The sequence below is a fragment of the Phocoena sinus genome, chromosome 4, assembly GCF_008692025.1.
Source record: "Phocoena sinus isolate mPhoSin1 chromosome 4, mPhoSin1.pri, whole genome shotgun sequence".
Taxonomy (NCBI): Eukaryota; Metazoa; Chordata; class Mammalia; order Artiodactyla; family Phocoenidae; genus Phocoena; species Phocoena sinus.
In genome coordinates this window covers 62,219,367-62,244,372 of record NC_045766.1, presented here as the reverse complement: position 1 = coordinate 62,244,372, position 25,006 = coordinate 62,219,367, and the positions used below count along the sequence as shown (strand labels likewise).

Here is a 25,006-nt window from a genome sequence, read left to right as displayed (position 1 = left end):
AACATCTTTATTGGAGTATAATTGCTTTACAATGGTGTGTTAGTTTCTGCTTTATAACAAAGTGAATCAGTTATACATATACATATGTTCCCGTATCTCTTCCCTCTTGCATCTCCCTCCCTCCCACTCTCCCTATCCACCCCTCTAGGTGGTCACAAAGCACCGAGCTGATCTCCCTGTGCTATGTGGTTGCTTCCCACTAGCTATCTATTTTACGTTTGGTAGTGTATATATGTCCATGCCACTCTCTCACTGTGTCACAGCTTACCCTTCCCCCGCCCCCATATCCTCAAGTCCATTCTCTAGTAGGTCTGTGCCTTTATTCCCGTCTTGCCCCTAGGTTCTTCATGACCATTTACTTTTTCCTTAGATTCCATATATACCGTGTTAGCATACAGTATTTGTTTTTCTCTTTCTGACTTACTTTACTCTGTATGACAGACTCTAGGTCCAGCCACCTCACTACAAATAACTCAATTTCATTTCTTTTTATGGCTGAATAATATTCCATTGTATATATGTGCCACACCTTCTTTATCCATTCATCTGTCGATGGACACTTAGGTTGCTTCCATGTCCTAGCTATTGTACATAGAGCTGCAATGAACATTTTGGTACATGACTCTCTTTGAATTATGGTTTGCTCAGGGTATATGCCCAGTAGTGGGATTGCTGGGTCATATGGTAGTTCTATTTGTAGTTTTTTAAGGAACCTCCATACTGTTCTCCATAGTAGCTGTATCAATTTACATTCCCACCAACAGTGCAAGAGGGTTCCCTTTTCTCCACACCCTCTCCAGCATTTACTGTTTGTAGATTTTTTGATGATGGCCATTCTGGTGTGAGATGATATCTCATTGTAGTTTTGATTTGCATTTCTCTAATGATTAGTGATGTTGAGCATCCTTTCATGTGTTTGTTGGCAATCTGTATATCTTCTTTGGAGAAATGTCTGTTTAGGTCTCCTGCACATTTTTGGACTGGGTTGTTTGTTTTTTTGATATTGAGCTACATGAGCTGCTTGTAAATTTTGGAGATTCATCCTTTGTCAGTTGCTTCATTTGAAAATATTTTCTCCCATTCTGAGGGTTGCTTTTTTGTCTTGTTTATGGTTTCCTTTGCTATGCAAAAGCTTTGAAGTTTCATTAGGTCCCATTTGTTTATTTTTGTTTTTATTTCCATTTCTCTAGGAGGTGGGTCAAAAAGGATCTTACTGTGATTTATGTCATAGAGTGTTCTGCCTATGTTTTCCTCTAAGAGTTTGATAGTGTCTGGCCTTACTTTTAAGTCTTTAATCCATTTTGAGTTCATTTTTGTGTATGGTGTTAGGGAGTGTTCTAATTTCATGCTTTTACATGTAGCTGTCCAGTTTCCCCAGCACCACTTATTGAAGAGGCTGTGTTTTCTCCACTGTATATTCTTGCCTCATTCATCAAAGATAAGGTGACCATATGTGCGTGAGTTTATCTCTGGGCTTTCTATCCTGTTCCATTGATCTATCTTTCTGTTTTTGTGCCAGTACCATACTGTCTTGATTACTGTAGCTTCATAGTATAGTCTGAAGTCAGGGAACCTGATTGCTCCAGCTCTGTTTTTCTTTCTCAAGATTGCTTTGGCTATTCTGGGTCTTTTGTGTTTCCATACAAATTGTGAATTTTTTTGTTCTAGTTCTGTGAAAAATTATGCTGTTTTTTCTTACCACAATTTAGAGCCCCCTCAGTTAAACGATGGTGTGTTTCAGTGATGAAGGTGTTGACATTTGCGTCCATCCTGAGGGCTGAGTGAGGGCTCTGGGACTAAAGGGAGCTTCAAAAGGTGGTCTGGAGACTCGTTCTGTTTATAAGAAAGTCCTGGCAGGAACGGCCACCAAAACAGTGATATAAACAAATGCCTGCATCCAGGATGTGGAAGAAGTTCAGGAACAGGGGAGGCACAGAGCAAGTAACATCACTCAGAACAGTTACCATGTACTGAGCATTTCCTACGTGTCAAGCCCTGTGTGCTACGTGATTTTCGTGGATGACCTCATTAAACCCTCACAACCACTCTAGGAGGGAGGTTCTGCCATGTTCATTCTCCCCCACCCCCCAAAGATTTGAACTTTAAACAGCATTACAACTTTAAGAAGTTATGTGAACTTGTGTTCCAGGAATGACTTTGCTTCTTTTCTTCAAAATTTTCACCACCCTTAGGGGAAAAAACCTACTAAGTAGTAAGAGAGAATGGAAATAAGCACTACCCCTGAATGAATCATGCTAATGACTGTGAAATGACTTCACAGCTTCTTCTCTGTGAAAGGATCTGCTTCAAGACCAAGAGAGCAGCTGTCAATAAGGAGGCTCACAGCTCCTGGGCTTCTGTAATCCCACGATGATGCCCCAGAGACCAGCCCAGGACACAGCTGCCTCAGTTCTTCCTGATGCTCTCAGTGATGTGGGAATGGCTGAGGATGGCCTGATGGGAATCCCAAGCAGGGCAGCCAGAAAGAGAAAAGGATGGACCATAGGGGTCCTGCTTTTCATTCTAGACTCACACCTCTGGGTCCGCCAGACACATGGAGGGATCATCCTCTAATCTGAGAATGCTTAAACTTGCCTTGACACTTTAAGAAACACTTCTTCTCAATATAATTTGGTACAAAAACTATCCTATTCTTAGAACGTGTGTGGAGTATCACACTTCCAATAGATACTAAGTAAGACGCACAGGGGAGTTCCAAGCTAAAGACGAGGAGAAGGTTTGAGAAATACTGCAAACCAAGCTCAAACAAACAAGCAAAAAGAGAAAATATATAAATACCTTCGAGAGACTTAACACTGGTCCTCCCCCGATTTTCCAAATCCCTTCAGTACTACTGGCATGAACGGGGGAGCAAGACAGGCTAAGGACAAGGATGACACCTGCCTTTCACTGGCAATTCAAAACCTCAGCTGTGGGGCCTGCCAGTGCCACAGTCCATATGACAAGGGACCAAGCTGCCCTGATCTTACCTTTGTTTATTCCCTGGTTACTCCGTGATGCAGTTTAACAAGGAGAGTCCAAGTGGAATGGCGTCAGGAGTGGACTAGGTAAGGCAGCAGGGGCTGGGGGTGGGGCTGTTAAGGCAGGTTAATTAACAAGGAGGTTGTAAAGGCGAAGGTGGAAGATGACAAAGCAGCAAGAGCAAGAAAAGGTCTCTCCTTACAGAAACACTTCTATTAAACAGCCCTTTGCCTCGAAGGGATAATGTAAGAAAAAAAATCTCATGAAATGTACTTGTTATGAAAATGCAGATGTACAGGCTACTTGTGATGATCCAATGAAGAAATTCCCATCAGACCCTGTGCTGAGAAAAACTGTGTTGGACACAGTTACTAGTTGTGTAGACTTGCTACTAATTGTGTTTTCTTTTTTGTTTCTGTCACTAGGGAGCTCAAAACTTTAAGTGGTCAGCTACATAAGTCTAGCAGCTGCACAAGACTTGGTGGCAAACATTTATGTGTGCTATTATAATCTGGTTTTATATTAGTTTCCATAGGCATACAGTTTTTTTTTAAATCTAGATCTCCTCATTTTTTCATCCAATTGGTTGTATTTTGGAAGCCAACTCAAATCATTTTGGGAAAGCAAAGGTCAAGTCAGATCAGAAGTAGAAAATGCATATGACAAACCCACAGCTAACATCATTCTCAACAGTGAAAAGCTGAAAGCATTCCCTCTAAGATCAGGAACAAGACAAGGATGTCCACCCTCACCACTTTTATTCAACATAGTTTTGGAAGTCCTAGCCATGGCAATCAGAGAAGAAGAAGAAATAAAAGGAATCCAAATTGGAAAAGAAGAAATAAATCTGTCACTGTTTCCAGATGACATGATACTATATGTAGAAACTCCTAAAGACGCTACCAGAAAACTACTAGAGCTCATCAGTAAAGTTGCAGGATACAAAATTAATACACAGAAATCTCTTGCATTCCTATACACTAACAACGAAAGATCAGAAAGAGAAATTAAGGAAACACTCCCATTTACCATCACATCAAAAAGAATAAAATTCCTAGGAATAAACCTACCTAAGGAGGCAAAAGACCTGTACTCTGAAACTATAAGACACTGATGAAAGAAATCAAAGATGACACAAACAGATGGAAAGATGCCCCATGTTCTTGGATTGGAAGAATCAATATTGTGAAAATGACTACACCACCCAAGGCAATCTAAAGATTCAATGCAATCCTGATCAAATTACTAATGGCATTTTTCACAGAACTAGAACAAAAAATTTTTTAAATTGTACAGAAACACAAAAGACCCCAGACTGCCTAAGCAAACATGAAAAAGAAAAATGGAGCTGGAGGAATCAGGCTCCCTGACTTCAGACTATACTACAAAGCAACAGCAATCAAGACAGTATGGTACTGGCACAAAAACAGAAATACAGATCAATGGAACAGGATAGAAAGCCCAGAAGTAAACCCATGTACCTATGGTCAATTAATCTATGGCAAAGGAGGCAAGAATATATAATGGGCAAAAGACAGTCTCTTCAATAAGTGGTCTGGGAAAACTGGACAGCCACATGTAAAAGAATGAAATTAGAACATTCTCTAACACCATATACAAAAATAAACTCAAAATGGAATAAAGACAAATGTAAGGCTGGATACTATAAAACTCTTAGAGGAAAACATAGGGAGAACATAATTTGACATAAATCACAGCAAGATCTTTTTTGATCCACCTCCTAGAATAATGAAAATAAAAACAAAAATAAACAAATGGGACCTAATGAAACTTCAAAGCTTTTGCACAGCAAAGGAAACCATAAACAAAATGAAAAGAAAACCCACAGAATTGGAGAAAATATTTGCAAACAAAGTGACTGACTGACAAGGGATTAATCTCCCAAATATACAAACAGCTCATGCAACTCTATATCAAAAAACAAACAACCCGGTAAAAAAATGGGCAGATCTAAATAGACATTTCTCCAAAGAAGACATACAGATGGCCATAAAGCACATGAAAAGATGCTCAACATCACTAATTATTAGAGAAATGCAAATCAAAACTACAGTGAGGTGTCACCTCACACTGGTCAGAAGGGCCATCATCAAGAAGTCTGCAAACAATAAATTCTAGAGAGGGTGTGGAGAAAAGGGAACCATCTTGCACTGTTGGTGGGAATGTAAACTGATACAGCCACTATGGAGAACAGTATGGAGGTTCCTTAAAAAACTAAAAATAGAGCTACCATATGATCCAGCAATCCTACTCCTGGGAATAATATCCAGAGAAATCCATAATTCGAAAAGACACATGCACCCCAATGTTCACTGCAACACTATTTACAATAGCCAAGACATGGAAGCAACGTAAATGTCCATTGACAGAGGAATGGATAAAGATGATGTGGTACATATGTACAATGGAATATTACTCAGCCATAAAACAGAATGAAATAATGACATTTGCAGCAACATGGATGGACTCAGTAACCTCTAAGTGAATAAGTCAGACAGAGAAAGACAAATATACAGAGAAAGACAAATATATGCTATCACTCATATGTAGAACCTAATTTTCAAAAGTGATACAAATGAACTTATTTACAAAACAGACAGAGATTTTGAAAACAAACTTATGGTTACCAATGGGGAAATGTTGGGAGGAGGGATAGATTGGGAGTTTTGGATTAACATATACATACTACTATAATATAGACAACCAACAAGGACCTACTGTACAGCACAGGGAACTCTACTCAATCTTCTGTAATACCCTATATGGAAAAGAATCTGAAAAAGAATGAATATACATATATGTATAACTGAATCACTTTGCTGTACACTTGAAACTAACACAACATTGTAAATCAACCATACTCTAACAAAATTAAAAAAAAAAAGTAGAAAATGCTACTGTTAAAAATAGAATCACGCTTTCATCCCCAGGAAGCATTACACAGATGAGTCTATTCCAGGCACAGAATAAATGGCTCTAGCCCCTGGAAGTTTGCTCACTGAGGCAGAAAGTGCAGGAGTCTCAAATGATAGTCCAACCCATGTTTTCTGATACAGCGCTGTTCCAAGCGATTTCTTTCACGTGCATAAGAACTGCAGAAAGATCTTGTTAAAATGCAGATTCTGGTTACAAGGTCTGGGGTGGAGTCTGAGATTCAGTGTTTCTCACATGCTCCCGGGTGATACTTGGAGCAGCACAGCGCTAATCTGTACCTACAACAGCTCAGCACAGCTGGACTTCCTGTCCTCACTGCGTCCTAATGGGAGCAGGACACTCTCAGCTTATGGGCATTTGCCTTCTTCTGATTCGACTGTACCAAATCAATCAACCAACATTTCTCTTTTTCTAAGTGTCCCGATTAGGTATGTTGTATTCAACTTTCAATGAGTTCCAATACATCTTAGAAGCCCTTGGGTATAATAAGAAAATTTAATAAGATGAGAATGTTTCTGCCATATGGTTTATTTTGAATCCTACTGAATTGCAAGCCCTACACCTACTCTACTACATAAGTGAACGGGATTGTGCAAATTGAGGAAAGGAAGGCTAGGAGACTTGCCCAACACAAATCAAAAATTCACAATCCAGTAAGGGTCATAACCAGGACCTCTACCTTATAAACCCTAGTCCCCCTCTCCTGGGAGAAAAGCCACAGTCCAGTAAGGGTCATAACCAGGACCTCTACCTTATAAACCCTAGTCCCCCTCTCCTGGGAGAAAAGCCACAGTCCAGTAAGGGTCATAACCAGGACCTCTACCTTATAAACCCTAGTCCCCCTCTCCTGGGAGAAAAGCCACAGTCCAGTAAGGGTCATAACCAGGACCTCTACCTTATAAACCCTAGTCCCCCTCTCCTGGGAGAAAAGCCACAGTCCAGTAAGGGTCATAACCAGGACCTCTACCTTATAAACCCTAGTCCCCCTCTCCTGGGAGAAAAGCCACAGTCCAGTAAGGGTCATAACCAGGACCTCTACCTTATAAACCCTAGTCCCCCTCTCCTGGGAGAAAAGCCACAGTCCAGTAAGGGTCATAACCAGGACCTCTACCTTATAAACCCTAGTCCCCCTCTCCTGGGAGAAAAGCTGGAGTAACAAACAGGTAAGTGTGCACGCAAACACATACACACACGCAGACCCATAATTTCAAACACGACATGTCCAGATAAGTGTGCAGGGTTGCACTGAGTTCTGGCCTTGTCATCATCATATTCCCCTCTTGGCCCTTAAACTCCTTGGAGGTCCCAAGGGAAGGGGTTTTCCAACGACATCCTTCCGAAATTGAGAAACGTGGTTGTTCCATGGGTGTGAAATAACTGAAGGTGACAGGACCTTTCTTACAACACAAGCCATCATCCTGGACAACCAGATACTGAACAAAGGAGCCACTGCTGGGGCTGCCCTGGGACCCTCTGGAAGCAAAGGTGCTGCAGGACAGAGATGCCCTCCCTGTTCTTGGCCAGGCGGTGCTGTCTCTGTGGAAAACTATCTGAATACAATTCATCTGAGGTGAAACAGCAGAGCTCTTTGTAGACGTGCCTAGGACCCAGTAGATGCTTACCTGTCTTAAAATCCTTCCTGGAACAAGACGGAAAAAAGGAAGCATTCAGGGAATGACTAATACATCAGTAAGGTGAGGATTTCTGTACTCTTCTCCTTGGGTTGAGGGTTCCAGCAGTGAGGCGGGGTGAGAATGAGGGAAGGGACAGGGCCCTGGGCAGGCGGCTTGTCCAGAGAAGGCCAGTTTAGTGGTTTTATGCCCTGCCCTATGCAGGGTCCGGCCCACTCACCTCCAGGCCTCACAAATGGGGACCCAGTTCTGTTGTTCAACAGATATTTCTGGGACCTCTGCTATATCAGTGCCTGGGATATAAAGATGAGTAAATGAAGAGGAGCTTAAATGTCTCACAGATTTTGGGACATTAAAAACCCCACAAAAAGATCACCTTCTCCAGAGCTGATAAGCAAAGCTTGAGAGGTTACTGAGGTATAATAACCATATACAGCATATTTGCCAGGGCAGCCTTGTTTGAAACACGCTCTCACATTATCTACATACACCATCAAAAGGTCTCTGAAATCACAACATTTTTGGGTCCAGATTACACTCTTGCACACTTGAGAGTAAACACTTAGGAAGGCTCAGCTCCAGCCCTCTCCCCGAGCGCCCCCATCCCGTCCTGTCCGTAGATTAGCTGTAGCTGCCACATGGCCCGTCCACAACTGCATTGTTGTGCTATAGTGTAATTATGTTTACCTGTCTCCCCGTTAGCCTGTGAACTCCTTAAATATCAGAACTTTATCTTATCCATCCTTTATTCCCAGTGCTCTACAGCCAGCAAATAAATGTTCAACAAACATTTGCTGAACATCCCACATCCTGTTTTCCTCTGCACTGTCCATTTTAGGAACAGGAGCAGGCAGTAGTTTGCTCTCGGCCCAGTGTGAAATCACTGGCATTTGTCTTCCTGTTTCTAAGAACTTGGACTTTGTAAAAAGATTCTTTGTGATTTCTAGCAGGTTTATCCTGTGTCTCAGTGAAATATCTATTTTATCCTATTTAATTCACTTTTGGGGAAAGTATTATTTTTCAAATGTCAGAAGATACCAACCCTTGTAAGAAGGAATGGAAATTTACCAAACCAGTGGGTAAAAGCCTCTTTCTGTTGTTGCTCTGGCACATCCTGTGCAGGGCCCTCTGTCCCACATGACCAAAGCCTGCTTCCCAAGTGCCCGTGATAACTGCGGCAGCAGGTAGACAAAAGCCTGGGCTCTAGAGCCTGCCTGCCTGAGCCCACACCCTGCGTCACCAAACACTGGCACTAAAATCACTGGCAAGTTACCTATTCTCTCTGAGCTAGGGGTGTGTGTGTCTGAGAAGATCAGGAAGGTAATGCACGTGGAGCATGCAGTAAACACCCAAGACTCAGTAAGTCCTCAATAAGTGTTACCAGTCTACGCGCGATACTGGTCGTGTGTACCTAGTCCTAACATGGCCACTGAAAATGGAAAGAAAGGAGACATCAGAGCACAGTGCAGACAAGACTGGCCTGGCAATAAGAGGGATCGGTGGATGTTGCAGGAGAGAGAGAAGGGACAGTGGAGGGAAAGCTTCGAGAAAGGAGTGCCCCAAGGACAGGGCGCCATCTCTCGCTCACGGCACCCAGCACTGTGCCTGGCACAGAACAGCTGTGAAATAATTATCTGCTGATAATTATCTGCTGAAAGGATGGGAAGGGTGAGCAGATTTTCTACTTCTTACAGTCACTGGGGTGTTTCTAAACCGCCTGCAATGCAGGAAGGGGAACACAGGGCATGGCTTGCACAGACCTTGGCTCCACCTGGATTCTGTGATGACTAGTGAGTGGCTCTGGCCAAGTTTTCTAGCTTCTCTCAGCTTCTTTAGCTGTAAAACACTACCCTGCAGAATTGTGAGGATCAGAGATGACGTATGGTCCTGACACCTATTTGATGGTCAGTAATCGGCCACGACTATTGAGCCTGTGTTATCTCTGCTCCCTGCGGAAGCACCTGGAAGGAAGAGCACTGGGCTGAGATGCAGGAAACCTGAGCACTCATCCGGTCATAGCTCCCTGTGTAAGCTGAGCGGGTTGCATTGCTCCGCTGGGTCTGTGCTCCAATTTATTGAAGGGCAGTGCCACCATAGGCCACACTCTACCAGCCGGGGAAGATGTGGGCGCCATGAGACAATAGGCATTTAGGGCACGAAAGATTCAAGTAAGCTAGTGGTGTTTACTGAAGCTAATCTTGGATTTTATTGCATCATCAGAAGCAAACTAGGGCAACCAACTACAGACACTGTCACAAAGACCCATGATAGCCCTGAAGAGAAACAGTAGATTCAGTCTAAGATGCTGTACAGAGAAACTGATTTGCCAAATCAGTGTCATGCACAAAAGTGGGAGCAACAAAATTTGAACACAGTCTCAGTTTGGCGAATCCTTAAACACAAGGCACCCTACCTAGACCATCTAACCCACTAGCACAGAACTGATCAGGAGTGATTTTCCAATCGTAAGAGAAAGAAAAACATACTTGATACTATCTGCTAGAGCAAATATCTTTCTCCCCATGTAATGAAGTCCAGTGATAAGAGCTGAAAATTAAACTGCAGCTGAACGTTAGAGGAAGAAGCAATGACAACCCTGGAAATGACCTTGTAACACTCAGCATTAAAGTAAATCCGGGGGAAAATGAGGCTCTGATGATCTGGGAGAGCCACAGGGAGAGGGATGCTGGGCTGACATAGTGACTCAGAAAGCTCAGTGACTCCCAGATGTGGTAGAAGTGAGAGCTGTAATTACATTCGATGCAAGGAAGAAAACAAACCAGGGCTTTCAGGATCCACGGGCCTTGTAACCGGCACATCAAGCTTGATACAGGAAACAACTATGATCCCTGCCACCCTGAAGGCTGGGTTCCTAGGAAATATGGATAATAACACTAGGGATTCTGAATACAGAGCCTTCCGAGTCACACACGCAGACAGGGACAGTCACAGAAGACTAAGCTCTGCTTGTTCGTGTCTTATTCTCCACAACAAACAAGGTCCTGGAATCAAAATCCCAACATTTCCCTTCCTGATTGTCTTCCCACGCGAGCACATGACAGGTGAACCTAGTCTAATTCTGCAACACGATATTTGTCTGCACGCACTCCAGGAGCCTTCTACTGGCAGCTCTGTAACTGGCTGGCGGGGATGGGGGCACAGAATGAACGGATTGAGAACGGTATTGCCCACCTGCTCCCACCTGCCTTGGCCTCACTGCCAAATCCTTCTCTATTTCTAATAGAGTCAGACTTTTGCCACCACCTAAGCTGTTTCAAACTAGAGGTCCTTAATATTTAACACTCTTGCTAAAATGAAACTCTGACTTCAGAGGTAAGAGTGAAGCCATACTTCCTTCCCCACCTGCAAACAGAAAACACCTTTCCTAAAATTCCCACCCACGGCACAGTTTGCTTTCACACAGAACCTGGCCCCTCACACACCCTCCTTTCCCAATGCCTCAAAACACTCAATTAGCTCAAAGCTAATAATGAATCAGGTGAAGAAATAATAAAATAAGCAGGTACATTGCTAAGCTGACTGGAGAGAGGAGGGAAACACCTGGCAGAACACCTCTTAAGGAGATTTCACTTAGAACCAGCTATAAGGGAAGAGAGTATTTGAGGTTGGAGATGGAAATGTGAGAAAGGCTGACTGAAAATATCCATAAAAAACCAAGACCTTCAAAACCACAATTAAAAAGAAAGAGCACAGTGACTTTTCACAGCAGAGGAAGAAAATGCTGGTTTAAGTCTTCCAAGGTGTGAAAAGGAGTAACAACCACCACTGCAGCTGACAGTTATTGAGCAAGTGATTACTGTGTGCCAGCGTGTTCCAAGCCCTGAACGTGTATTACCTCACCTCATCTAACCATCACAAACACCCCATGAAGTTGGTTCTTTCGTTATCCTCATTTTACCTTTGAAGGAACTAAGGTCCTGGGTGCAGGATGTGCCCAAGGTCACTCTGGCTGGTGGCAGAGCCTAGATGTGAACTTGGGCACTCCAGTCCCAGAGGTTTCTTCTACTTGCCATGCTCTTGGTATCAGTCTGGAAAAAGCCTGACGGAAAGTCACTTTCAAGGGACTCAGAAGGCTGTGTCAGGAGCACACTAGGTACAAACAGCTCATGCAGCTCAATATCAAAAAACAACCCAATCAAAAAGTGGGTGGAAGATCTAAATAGACATTTCTCCAAAGAAGACATACAGATGGCCAAAAAGCACATGAAAAGATGCTCAACATCACTATTTATTAGAGAAATGCAAATCAAATGTGTACTGCCTCACACTAGTCAGAATGGCCATCATCAAAATATCTACAAACAATAAATGCTGGAGAGGGTGTGGACAAAAGGGAACCCTCCTGCACTGTTGGTGGGAATGTAAATTGATACAGCCACTATGGAGAACAGTATAGAGGTTCCTTAAAAAACTAAAAATAGAACTACCATATGACCCAGCAATCCCACTCCTGAGCACATACCTGGAGCAAACCATAATTCGAAAAGATACATGCACCCCAATGTTCATTGCAGCACTATTTATAATAGCCAGGACATGGAAGCAACTGAAATGTCCATCAACAGAGGAATGGATAAAGAAGATGTGGTACATATATACAATAGAACCATAGCAAAGAACAAAATAATGCCATTTGCAGCAACATGGATGGACCTAGAGATTATACTGAGTGAAGCTAAGTCAGACACAGAAAGACAAATATCACACAATATCACTTATATGTGGAATCTAAAAAAAAGGGTACAAATGAACTTATTTACAAAACAGAAGTAGAGTCACAAATGTAATAGAAAACAAACTTATGGTTACCAAGGGATAAGGGGGAGGGAGGGATATATTGGGAGACTGGGGATTGACATATACATGCTACTATATATAAAATAGATAACTAATAAGAACCTGCTGTTTAGCACAGGGAACTCTACTCAATACTCTGTAATGGCCTATATGGGAAAAAAATCTAAAAAAGAGTGGATATATGTATATGTATAACTGATTCACTTTGCTGTACACCTGAAATTACACAACATTGTAAATCAACTTTACTCCAATAAGAATTTAAAAAAGGGGGGAAGCACACTAGGACTAGCTGGGGTCAATATCTGAGCCATGCTCTTGAAACACTGATGGCCTCTCACCTCCTTCAGGCGATCCTTCACGATTCTTTTTAGTTAAAGAAACTCATCCTACCAGGCCTATGAGGTCTCAACAAAAAGCCCAGGAGACACAGACAGCAGATCTGATGAATATCCTCTACAGCTATTAGTGTTAGGCCTAAAAGTGCATCTTGGAAGGCTGGGCTGCAGAAGCCCCGTGAAAGCCAACGGTGCTAAGGACCAAGCTAAGCTCTTGCAGTGAGAGACTTCACACGTGGTGAAAAGGCAGTTTTGTGCACACACCAGGACATGAACGCTTTCTGCCACCACAGAAAAAACTCTGAACTTGGCTGACACTAATTAGTTGTGTTGATACCCTTGACGTCAGTTATCTCATCTACAAAACAGAAGATACCTGCATAGCCTACCTCACAAGGCTCTTGTGAGGGGACTGGAGGGGAGGGAAGAAGGGGAGAAGGAAATGGAGAAAACGTTTCCTGGCATCTATTTAAGTCTCTGGCCTTATTCTACTACTTTCGTGTTTGATGTGTATATGAACCCAACAGGTAGATTTGATTGTCTCTAATTTACATGGGAGGAAACTGAGGTTCAGACATGTTAAAATACAATTTGTAAGAGACAGGGCAGCTCCTGATAATAGGTCTAACCCTAAGCCCACTACCCACGTTAGCAACATAAGGTGCTACGAGTGTGTGAGGTACTAGGTACTCCCGAGGACGACCTGAGCTGCCCAGTGTGCTGGGGGCTGACAGGGCATCTGCCCAAGTACCTGTCAGGATCCTTGGGGCCATCCATGAGGTCAGTGCCACTAATTCTGTGTCACTATACAAGGGACACAGTATTTTTTTTTTTTGGTTGTCCACCCATTTTGCTCCCTCACAAAAAGAAATGCCCCCCAATTGGTTTAAAGTCTCTGACACCTGTATACCCTGTCTATGCTTGGCTACTCCTTGCCTAACCTGCTTTGAAAGGCAACAACCTGGGGAAAATCCATGGTGGCAAAAACTGACTATCTCATTATGCCTAAAAGAAAGGATTAAAAAAAACCCAACGGATTAGGCAACTGGAGAATGCAGTTTGAACTTTTAAATAACTAATGTAGTTCCTTGGTTAAATTCGTGAAAACTTGCCTATTATCTTAACAGGGATTATTATTACCATTATTACAAAGGGTTGGTCATCTTGGTGTAATGGGAAGCTCAAACTCCCAAACAGATGAAAACATAATTGCTGGGTGTTGCCATCCCCATGTAATGGAGGCATTATCTAGAGCCAGTGTTATCTGGATACGTCAGGACACAGACCAGGACCATTATAACTAGAAATGAAAAATGAAAGTACCAGGAAATGAGGTGAATGACAACTAGGCTGGGACCCCCAACCTCTTTCCTTCCTGAGGGCACTGTCCTATGCAAACTTGCATTTTGCTACATGGTATATCGTGGTTCCTCTAATCTTGCTTTTTCTTTCTGTCAGGAAAGGACCAGAAAGATTTACTTCTATGGGAAGAACACTCACAAAGGAAGCTCTTTAGTGGTGTGGCATTTTCTGTTAGTCAGGAATCCCCCTTTGTCTTATTTAAAAAAATTAAAACAGGGAATTCATGTATGTAATTAAGGCTTGCTACCCTTTGATTATCTAACTGATTGTTGTCTACTTAAGAAGAAAGTCAAACCATTATCTTGATGGATGCCACTGTGGGGTAGCAATTATGACAAAGCTCTCCTCTAAGGGTAGGGTCATTAATGATATTTTATCAGAGTCGTGATTGCTGAAACATTTTAAGTTCCAGTATTCCTGCCCATTTTAACTGGGCTAAAATGATTACCTGATAACAAGGAGTATAGAATCAACTGGAAAAGCAAGTTTAACCCTGAAATTAGCAAAACCCGATTCAAGTTAACAACATAATTACAAACCAAAGGAAAAAGAACACTGGTGCACTGTGATTGTACTCTATTTCGTTTAGACACCAGTTTGCTGTCTACAAGAGAGAAAAGCTTTTGGACCAACAAGAAATGCCCCCCAATTGGTTTAAAGTCTCTGATACCTGTATACTCTATGCTCGGCTACTCTTTGCCTAACCTTCGCTTAACTGAAATTTATAGGAATTATACCCAACAACTGTAGATTACACTTTTTTCAAGTGCATGAATAATGTTCACATAGAGAGACCATATGCTTGCCCATAAAAAAGTCTTGATGACTTTCCAAAGATTTATATGTTACAGGGTACGCTCCCTGACCACAACAGAATTAAATTAGAAATCCAAAACAATAATGTATCTAAAGAAACCTCAAATATTTGAAAATTAAAATAATATATTTCTGAATAACCAATAAGTGAAGAAGAAATCACAAGGTAAAATAGAAAATATTTCAAGATAATAATGAAAGTATAACATTATCAAAATTTGTGGGATGCAGCTAAAGCAGTGCTTAGACAGAAATTTATAGCTTTAAAGTTTTATATTAGGTAAGAAGAAAGGCTTACTAAGTTTCCACCTTAAGAAGCTAGAAAAAGAAAAGCAAATTAAATCCTAAGTAGAAGGAAGACAAAAATAACTAAATGGAAATTGTAGAACTGACAAGTATAATACCTGATGTGAAAAACTTACTGGATGATCTTGACAGTCAATTTGATACTGCAGAAGAAAATATCAGTGAATTTGAAGCCATGACAATAGAAATTATTCAAATTGAAGCATAGAGAGAAAATAAGGTAAAAATAATGAAAAAGGCCTCAGTGACCTGTGGAACAACATTAAACTGTCTAATATATGTATAATTAGAGGCCCAGAAGGAGAGAGATTGGGGCAGAAAATATATTTCAAGAAATAATGGCCAAAAGTTTTCCAAAATTGATGAAAATATTAAACATATAGATCCAAGAATCTTAATGAACCCCAAGAAAAAAAAAACATAAAGAAATCCACACACACACACACACACAAAAAGAAATCCACACCTAGGCATATCATTGCTGAAGAACAAAGATAAAGAGGAAAACTTGAAAGCAGCCAGAGGGAAAAAGGACATTGTGTACAAGGTGTTATCAGCTGCCTTCCCTGGAAAAAAGACACTAAGATGGAGATCTCTGTGCCAGCAGTTACTGGTGGGTGCTTGGAATGGAAACCTCTGGGGAAGTAAAGGATGCAGAAGTGGGCAGAGGGAGAAGTTAAACTGTGATGCAATCACAACATAGGCCCCAGGTGATCCCAACGAGAGTTCTGGAGCTAAGATGGCTTTGAAGAAACTGTCCTGCATTAAGACAAGGTGTTCTGGCCTTTATAACCCTTCTATCACTAGACATTAGATGCAGGCCACTCTCAAGAAGAGGCTGTCACTGTTGGCAAGATACATCCCCTTTAGCTGAGGACAATTCCTAGAGAAGGATGAGCTGAAAGCTATTGGCTGCTGAAACTCCCGGCAGCTGAAGGAATGAGTACTTCTCATTCTCCTGGAAGATGGGAGAACAGGGCACCCACAACATCCACAATAGAGGAAAACAATGGTAAGAATTACCACTAATGACTTATTAAAACAATGGAAACCTAAGACAGTAGAATAGCATTTTTAATGAACTGAAAGGAAAAGACATGGACTGTAATCATCATGGACATTTTACAAGTGTGACAATCAACAAAAGCTTCTCAAGGGGGGAAATCTTTATAGATCCCTTTGTGGAATGAACTTGTACTTTGGCTCAGAAGGTCCCTGGGTCCTGCAATACCTGTCCAGGACTCCTGTGCCCATGAGAAAACTATGCCAGGCATTTTCTCAAAGCATCAGGCCTCTGTGTGTTCTTCTCAGCAAGTTTCATGGCAATCACTGCAGTCCTTACCAAATATCTCTGGTATGACATTGTAAATTATAAGGAATCAATACACTGGGTATATGTAAAACTTTTTTTTCCCGGGAATCAAGGTGGACGTGTGGGACAAAAATTGAGGCAATGCAAAGGTGGGTTTCACTGTAATTATTGCAGTAATGATTTTAATATTATTCAATTTCAATAAACTATCCTGTTTTAGGTAGTGGAGATTAAAAAGTTTTCATTCAAGGTTCCTCCTCTCCAAATGCTTTTCAGCTATTATTGAATTCTACTCAGGTATATTTTCATTTTTTTGTTTTTTATATTTTCATTTTGTTCTGACACTCTCCATTATTTATTTTTGTACTTTTCTGCTGTTTGCATATTGAAAGTTACTTCAAAGCAGCTGAGGAGACAGGTGGGGTATAACACATTAAAAAAACCCCAACAAATAACAAGTTAGAAAGTTAGGCCAGACACTGGAAACAATAGAAGGCAGTTTATGCCAAGTACCAAATGAAGTATGGGTAACAACTGCTACAAGAATTCAAAGGAAGAGGTGATCAGGTCAAAGACATTTAAATTCAATGTTAGGTTAGGAACTGCAAGTGAGCCCCCTGGTATCTCCCTAGTCTATTCACTCTGCTGCTATGCTAGAGGTTTACCTTCCCCTCTCTCTCCAAACTTCCAACATTTCTCACTTCCTCTGTATTCTCAATGGATTTCTCAGTGCACTAGAAAACAAGGAGGAAGACCGCCCCCGCCCCCACCCCGCCCCAATGCTCACCACCACAGCCACCAAGCTGCGTCCCAGGCAGAGTGGCCTCCATGTTGTTCCTGGGACACACTGGCATTCTCCTGTGTCCAGACCCTGTGTCTGCTGTAGCGTCTGTCTGGAACACTCTTTCTCCTCATGCTCACATGACAGAACCTTCACTTTTTTCATGTAGAAAATATTAGCTATCAACCTTTGGTGACCACTCCTTTTAAAACAGCCATCTTCCTTTTTAGCTCCTTCATCATGTTTTTCCTCCACAGCCTTCTCAGAATCTGACATCCCATATGTATACCCAGGTATCTTACCATATGTTTGTTCAATATCTACCCTCTGCCACCTGAATGAGCTCTGTGAAGGCAGAGGCTTGGTTTTGTTTCCTGTAGGATTCCTTGCACTTAGACCCATGCCTGGTGTACAGAAAGTGCTCAATAAATATTTTTTGAATGAATGAAGCAGAATTTGAGCTGCAGGTTAAAAACAAGGCATCACTTACGAGGGGAGTGAAGGAAGGACATACCAGATTATGGAAAGGAGAGGAGGAGTAAATATATGGGCATGGGATTCATTATGTTTAGGAAAATGAGAAATTTCCTTTAGTTAAGGAAAGGAAGAGAAGATAAGGATGAAATGTGGGCTGGTGATGCATCAACAGCCTAGACGGTCACTCTAAACTTATTCAGATTTAACTTTGTTAGCAACAGGGAGCAACTGAAGTTTTCTCAGCACTAGAAAAGGTGGAGGAGGATGGACTGGAGCTCCAGGAGACAGAGACAGGTCAGTGAAGAGACTCGTGGAAGTAGAGGTGTGCACTGATTGGGAAATGACAACACTATTGAAGCAAATGGGAAGTATAGAGGAGGAGATGGTTTTGGCACTGTTGAAGAAGGCTTCTCAGAGCTAAAAGCAAAACGCAGAGAATTAGATAATCCTTCCAAAGATTGCAAAGAAATTTCTATTTAATTTCATTTTCTCTTACACATTGCTGTGAAGTTGCTGGAGACAGATATGAATTGCCCCACTTAGTACCATAAAAAGGTAGCCTTAACTGACTCGGCCAATAAATGAAAAAGTTAAGTGATGTAACCATGTAGAGTGGGGTCTCGTTAAGAAAATGCTGTGTTTCGAATAGTATCTACTGTTAACAGATGTTTCAATACAAACCAGGAGGCTAAAACTTATTCATGTTGTAACAGAATCACAACTAGAATGCCCCTAGGATATGTGTAGAAAACAACAAAAACACAAAAGTCCCAAGGCAGTGACCTGTCAGACAGAACAGATTGTACTAAGTACCCGCCCACACTTCATTCATCTTCTCTTCCTTTGCTTCTGCTTTAACCAAAGAAGATTTCTCACTGTTTGCCAAACATACTCAATCCCATGTTCTGATACTACATTAAAGGAGTGTGAGCTTTCAGGGGTGATGCAGTAACTGCTTTGGGACAGTGGTCCAGACAGAAAGCTGTACTCTGGGTAACAGTATAACGGCCACTCAAGAACTTCGCATACATTAAAGCAGCTCAAACTGCAAAGCTCTGCTGTTTGGATTCTATGACCTTTACGAATAGGTGATATTTCAACAGAGTGCAATTAAGAATGGCCTACTGAGTTGTCTGAATGCCAAACAGGCTGTTAGTTGCTCTGTCATGCATGCTGAAGAGAGAAAAGATCTCTGCCATATATTGTAGGAAGGCCAAAAAGCTTCATCAGGAAATAGTTGGAGGGGAAAGGCCCATTTGTAAGTTGCTCAATACTCTAAACTGCAGTAGGATCCAGAATTCCAAGGAGATGGTAGACATGACGGCACTACTTGTTTTGATAAGGAAAATCCACTTCCATATCCTGAGGGGACAAGGGTAGAATAAAGAACTACCACTGGCTCTGATGTGGTCTCACATACATATATCATATGATTAGACTCTACTAAGTGGAAACAATCCTGTCAACTGTTCATGAAGTGGTGTGAACAGAAGCAGAAAAATCACATCCATTGACCCTCAATTGCCAAGGTATGCTGACTAATAAATAATGTGACCTAGGTCTCTCATGATGAGCTATAGGGCTCTATCCCAGGCTTTGTTCTATACAAATATTTTATCCATGACTTGGATAAGGATTAAAATGCATGGTATGAAAATCCATGACTCCCAAAGGTTATAAACTGAAACAATATAAGAAAAGCCCTGCACTGGCTCTAGAAACTAATTTATTTACATAGGGTAGGATCAGGAGCATGTGTGAACAGAATTAGGAGTTTGCTATCAAACATGTTCATTGAGTCAACCATGCAAAATGGCTGCTAAAAAACAATGTGCTTCTGGTGTGATTTACAGAAACAGAACCTAGAGTAATGAAAAGGCTGCATATTGTCCAACTACATGACGTTCTGGAAAAGGAAAAACTATGCAGACGGTGAAAAAAAAAAAAAGGCAGTTGCCAAAAGTTTGCAGGGAGGGAGGGAAGGATGACTAGGTGAAGCATGGGATATTTAGGGCAGTGAAACTATACTGTATGATACAGTAATGGTTGATACATTTCATTATACATTTGTCAGCACCCACAGAACATACAACACAGAGCGAACTACAGTATAAACTACAGACTTTAGTTAATAATAATTTTCAATGGTGACTCATCAATTGTTAATACATGTACCACAGAAATGCAAGATGTTAATAACAGGGGAAATTGGGGTGAGGGGATATATGGGAACTGTGTACTTTCTGTTCAATATTTCTGTCAACCTAAAACTGCTCTAAAAAATAAAGTGTATTAATTTAAAAAAATCATTAAAGCAATCAAATGCTACATTGGAAAATATTCACTTAACGCAAAAGAAATGGGTGAGGAGTGGATCTCCACGTTGGGTAAGAATTCTGCGATCCCTTGAAATCCTCAGCTAGTCTCACTGTGCAGGTCAGAAAATATGCATAATTATCATTGAGAAGGATGAGTACCACAAACAAATGGTCACCACTGTCCTTCTTAGTAACTGTTTCCTGCTGACATTCTTTCTACCTGAGAAGTAACAGGCAGACTTCGGAAAATCTCAGGTCACTATATATAGTATCATGTCATCAGCAAATGACATGATACTATATATAGGAAACCCTAAAGACTCCACACAAAAACTACTAGAACTGATAACATGAATCCAGCAATGTAGCAGGATACAAGATTAACATACAGAAAGCAGTGGCATTTCTTTACACTAAAAATGAAATAGCAAAAAGGGAATGTAAAAAAACACTGCCTTTTATTTATTTTTCGAATTTTCGAATATTATTTTTTTATACAGCAGGTTCTTATTAGTTATCCATTTCATACATATTAGTGTATACATGCCAATCCCAATCTCCCAATTCATCACACCACCACCACCAACCCCCCGCCACTTTCCCCCCCTGGTGTCCATACATTTGTTCTCTACATCTGTGTCTGTTTCTGCCCTGCAAACTGGTTCATCTGTACCGTTTTTCTAGGTTCCACATATATGCGTTAATATACGATATTTGTCTTTCTCTTTCTGACATATTTCACTCTGTATGACAGTCTCTAGATCCATCCATGTCTCTGCAAATGACCCAATTTCGTTCCTTTTTATGGCTGAGTAATATTCCATTGTATATAAGTACCACAACTTCTTTATCCATTCGTCTATCGATGGGCATTTAGGTTGCTTCCATGTCCTGGCTATTCTAAATAGTGCTGCAATGAACATTGGGGTGCATGTGTCTTTTTGAATTATGGTTTTCTCTGGCTATAGGCACAGTAGTGGAATTGCGGGGTCATATGGTAATTCTACATTTACTTTTTTAAGGAACCTCCATACTATTCTCCATAGTGGTTTTATCAATTTACATTCCCACCAACAGTGCAAGAGGGTTCCCTTTTCTCCACACCCTCTCCAGCATCTGTTGTTTGTAGATTTTCTGATGATGCCCATTCTAACTGGTGTGAGGTGATAGCTCATTGTAGTTTTGATTTGCATTTCTCTAATAATTAGTGATGTTGAGCAGCTTTTCATGTGCTTCTGGGCCATCTGTTTGTCTTCTTTGGAGACATGTCTATTTAGGTTTTCTGCCCATTTTTTGATTGGGTTGTCTGTTTTTTTAAAATATTGAGCTGCATGAGCTGTTTATATATTTTGGGGATTAATCCTTTGTCCGTTGCTTCGTTTGCAAATATTTTCTTCCATTCTGAGGGTTGTCTTTTAGTCTTGTTTGCAGCTTCCTTTGCTATGCAAAAGCTTTTAAGTTTCATTAGGTCCCATTTGTTTATTTCCGTTTTTATTTCCATTATTCTAGGAGGTGGATCAAAAAAGATCTTGCTATGATTTAGGTCAAAGAGTGTTCTTCCTATGATTTCCTCAAAGAGTTTTATAGTGTCTGGTCTTACATTTAGGTCTCTAATCCATTTTGAGTTTACTTTTGTGTATGGTGTTAGGGAGTGTTCTAATTTCATTCTTTTACATGTAGCTGTCCAGTTTTCCCAGCACCATTTATTGGAGAGGCTGTCTTTTCTCCATTGTATATTCTTGCCTCCTTTATCAAAAATAAGGTGACCAGATGTGCGTGGGTTAATCTCTGGGCTTTCTATCCTGTTCCATTGATCTATCTTTCTGTTTTTGTGCCAGTACCATACTGTCTTGATTACTGTAGCTTCATAGCATAGTCTGAGGTCAGGGAGTCTGATTCCTCCAGCTCCATTTTTTCCCCTCAAGACTGCTTTGGCTATTCGGGGTCTTTTGTGTCTCCATACAAATTTTAAGATTTTTTGTTCTAGTTCCATAAAAAATACCATTGGTAATTTGATAGGGATTGCATTGAATCTGTACATTGCTTTGGGCAGTATAGTCATTTTCACAATATTGATTCTTCTAATCCAAGAACATGGTATATCTCTCCATCTATTTGTATCATCTTTAATTTCTTTCATCAGTGTCTTATAGTTTTCTGCATATAGGACTTTTGTCCCCCTAGGTAGGTTTATTCCTAGGTATTTTATTCTTTTTGTTGCAATGGTTAAATGGGAGTGTTTCCTTAATTTCTCTTTCAGATTTTTCATCATTAGTGTATTGGAATGCAAGAGATTTCTGTGCATTAATTTTGTATCCTGCAACTTTACCAAATTCATTGACTAGCTCTAGTAGTTTTCTGGTGGCATCTTTAGAATTCTTTATGTATAGTATCATGTCATCTGCAAACAGTGACAGTTTTACTTCTTTTCCAATTTGTAATCCTTTTATTTGTCTTCCTTCTCTGATTGCCATGGCTAGGACTTCCAAAACTATGTTGAATAACAGTGGCGAGAGTGGACATCCTTGTCTTGTTCCTGATTTTAGAGGAAATGCTTTCAGTTTTTTACGAGTGAGAATGATGCTTGCTGTGGGTCTGTCATATATGGCCTTTATTATGTTGAGGGAGGTTCCCTCTATGCCCACTTTCTGGAGAGTTTTTGTCATAAATGGGTGTTGAATTTTGTCAAAAGCTTTTTCTGCATCTATTGAGATGATCATATGGTTTTTGTACTTCAATTTGTTAATATGGTGTATCACACTGATTGATTTGCGTATATTGAAGAATCCTTGCACTCCTGGGATAAATCCCACTTGATCGTGGTGTATGATCCTTTTAATGTACTGTTGGATTCTCTTTGCTAGTATTTTGTTGAGGATTTTTGCATCTATACTCACCAGTGATACTGGTCTGTAATTTTCTTTTTTTGTAGTATCTTTGTTTGGTTTTGGTATCAGGGTGATGGTGGCCTCACAGAATGACTTGGGAGTATTCCTTCCTCTGCAATTTTTGGAAGAGTTTGAGAAGGATGGGTGATAGCTCTTCTCTAAATGTTTGATAGAATTCACCCGTGAAGCAATCTGGTTCTGGACTTTTGTTTGTTACAAGATTTTTAATCACAGTTTCAATTTCATTACTTGTGATTGGTTTGTTCATATTTTCTGTTTCTTCCTGGTTCATTTGTGGAAGTTTATTCTAAGAATTTGTCCATTTCTTCCAGGTTGTCCAAATTATTGGCATAGAGTTGCTTGTAGTCATCTCTTAGGATGATTTGTATTTCTGTGGTGCCTGCTGTAACTTCTACTTTTTCATTTCTAATTTTACTGATTTGAGTCCTCTCCCTCTTTTTCTTGATGAGTCTGGTTTATCAATTTTGTTTATCTTCTCAAAGAACCAGCTTTTAGTTTTATTGATCTTTGTGATTGTTTCTTTGTTTCTATTTCACTTATTTCTGCTCTGATCTTTATGATTTCCTTCCTTCTACTAACATTGAGTTTTGTTTGTTCTTCTTCTCTAGTTCCTTTAGGTGTAAGGTTAGATTGTTTATTTGAGATTTTTCTTGTTTCTGGAGGTAGGCTTGTATTGCTATAAACTCCCCTCTTAGAACTGATTTGCTGAAACCCATAGGTGTTGGATCATCGTGTTTTGGTTGTAATGTGTCTCTAGGTATTTTTTGATTTCCTCTTTGATTCCTTCAGTGATCTCTTGGTTATTTAGTAAGATATTGTTTAGACTCCATGTGTTTGTGTTTTTTATGTTGTGTTTTTTATGTTTTTTCCCCTGTAATTGATTTCTAATCTCATAGCGTTGTGGTCAGAAAAGATGCTTGATATGATTTCAATTTTCTTAAATTTCTGAGGCTTGATTTGTGACCCAAGCTGTGATCTATCCTGGAGAATGTTCCACGTGCACATGAGAAGAAACTGTAATCTGCTATTTTTGGATGGAATGTCCTATAAATATCAATTAAATCTTTCTGGTCTATTGTGTCATTTAAAGCTTGTGTTTCCTTATTAATATTCTGTTTGGATGATCTGTCCATTTGTGTAAGTAAGGTGTTAAAGTACCCCACTATTATTTGTTACTTTTGACTTCCTCTTTTATAGCTGTTAGCAGTTGCCTTATGTATTGAGGTGCTCCTATGTTGGGTGCATATATATTTATAAGCATTTTATCTTCTTCTTGGACTGATCCCTTGATCATTTTGTAGTGTCCTTCCTTGTGTCTTATAACATTCTTTATTTTAAAGTCTATTTTATCTGATATGAGTATTGCTACTCCAGCTTTCTTTTGATTTCCATTTGCTTTTTTTTAACATCTTTATTGCAGTATAATTGCTTTACAATGGTGTGTTAGTTTCCGCTTTGTAACAAAGTGAATCAGTTATACATATACATATGTCCCCGTATCTCTTCTTTCTTGCATCTCCCTCCCTCCCACTCTCCCTATCCCACCCCTCTAGGTGGTCACAAAGCACCAAGCTAATCTCCCTGTGCTATGCGGCTGCTTCCAAATAGCTATCTATTTCACATTTGGTAGTGTATATATGTCCATGCTACTCTCTCACTTTGTCCCAGCTTACCCTTCCCCCTCCCCATATCCATTTGCATGGAACATGTTTTTCCATCCCCTCACTTTCAGTCTGTATGTGTCCCTAGGTCTGAAGTGGGTCTCTTGTAGACAGCATATATATGGGTCTTGTTTTTGTATCCATTCAGCAAGCCTGTGTCCTTTGGTTGGAGCATTTAATCCATTCATGTTTAAGGCAATTATCGATATGTACGTTCCTATGACCATTTTCTTAATTTTTAAGGGTTTGTTTTTGTAGGTCCTTTTCTTCTCTTGTGTTTCCCTCTTAGAGAAGTTCCTTTAGCATTTGTTGTAGAAATGGTCTGGTGGTGCTGAATTCT

The 25,006-nt window shown here is 40.5% G+C and overlaps 1 protein-coding gene across 1 annotated transcript in view; it reads right to left on the bottom strand.

Annotated features, from left to right (window-relative positions):
* VPS8 (VPS8 subunit of CORVET complex) overlaps positions 1-25,006 on the bottom strand; it is a 308,471-nt gene that overhangs the window by 5,051 nt on the left and 278,414 nt on the right.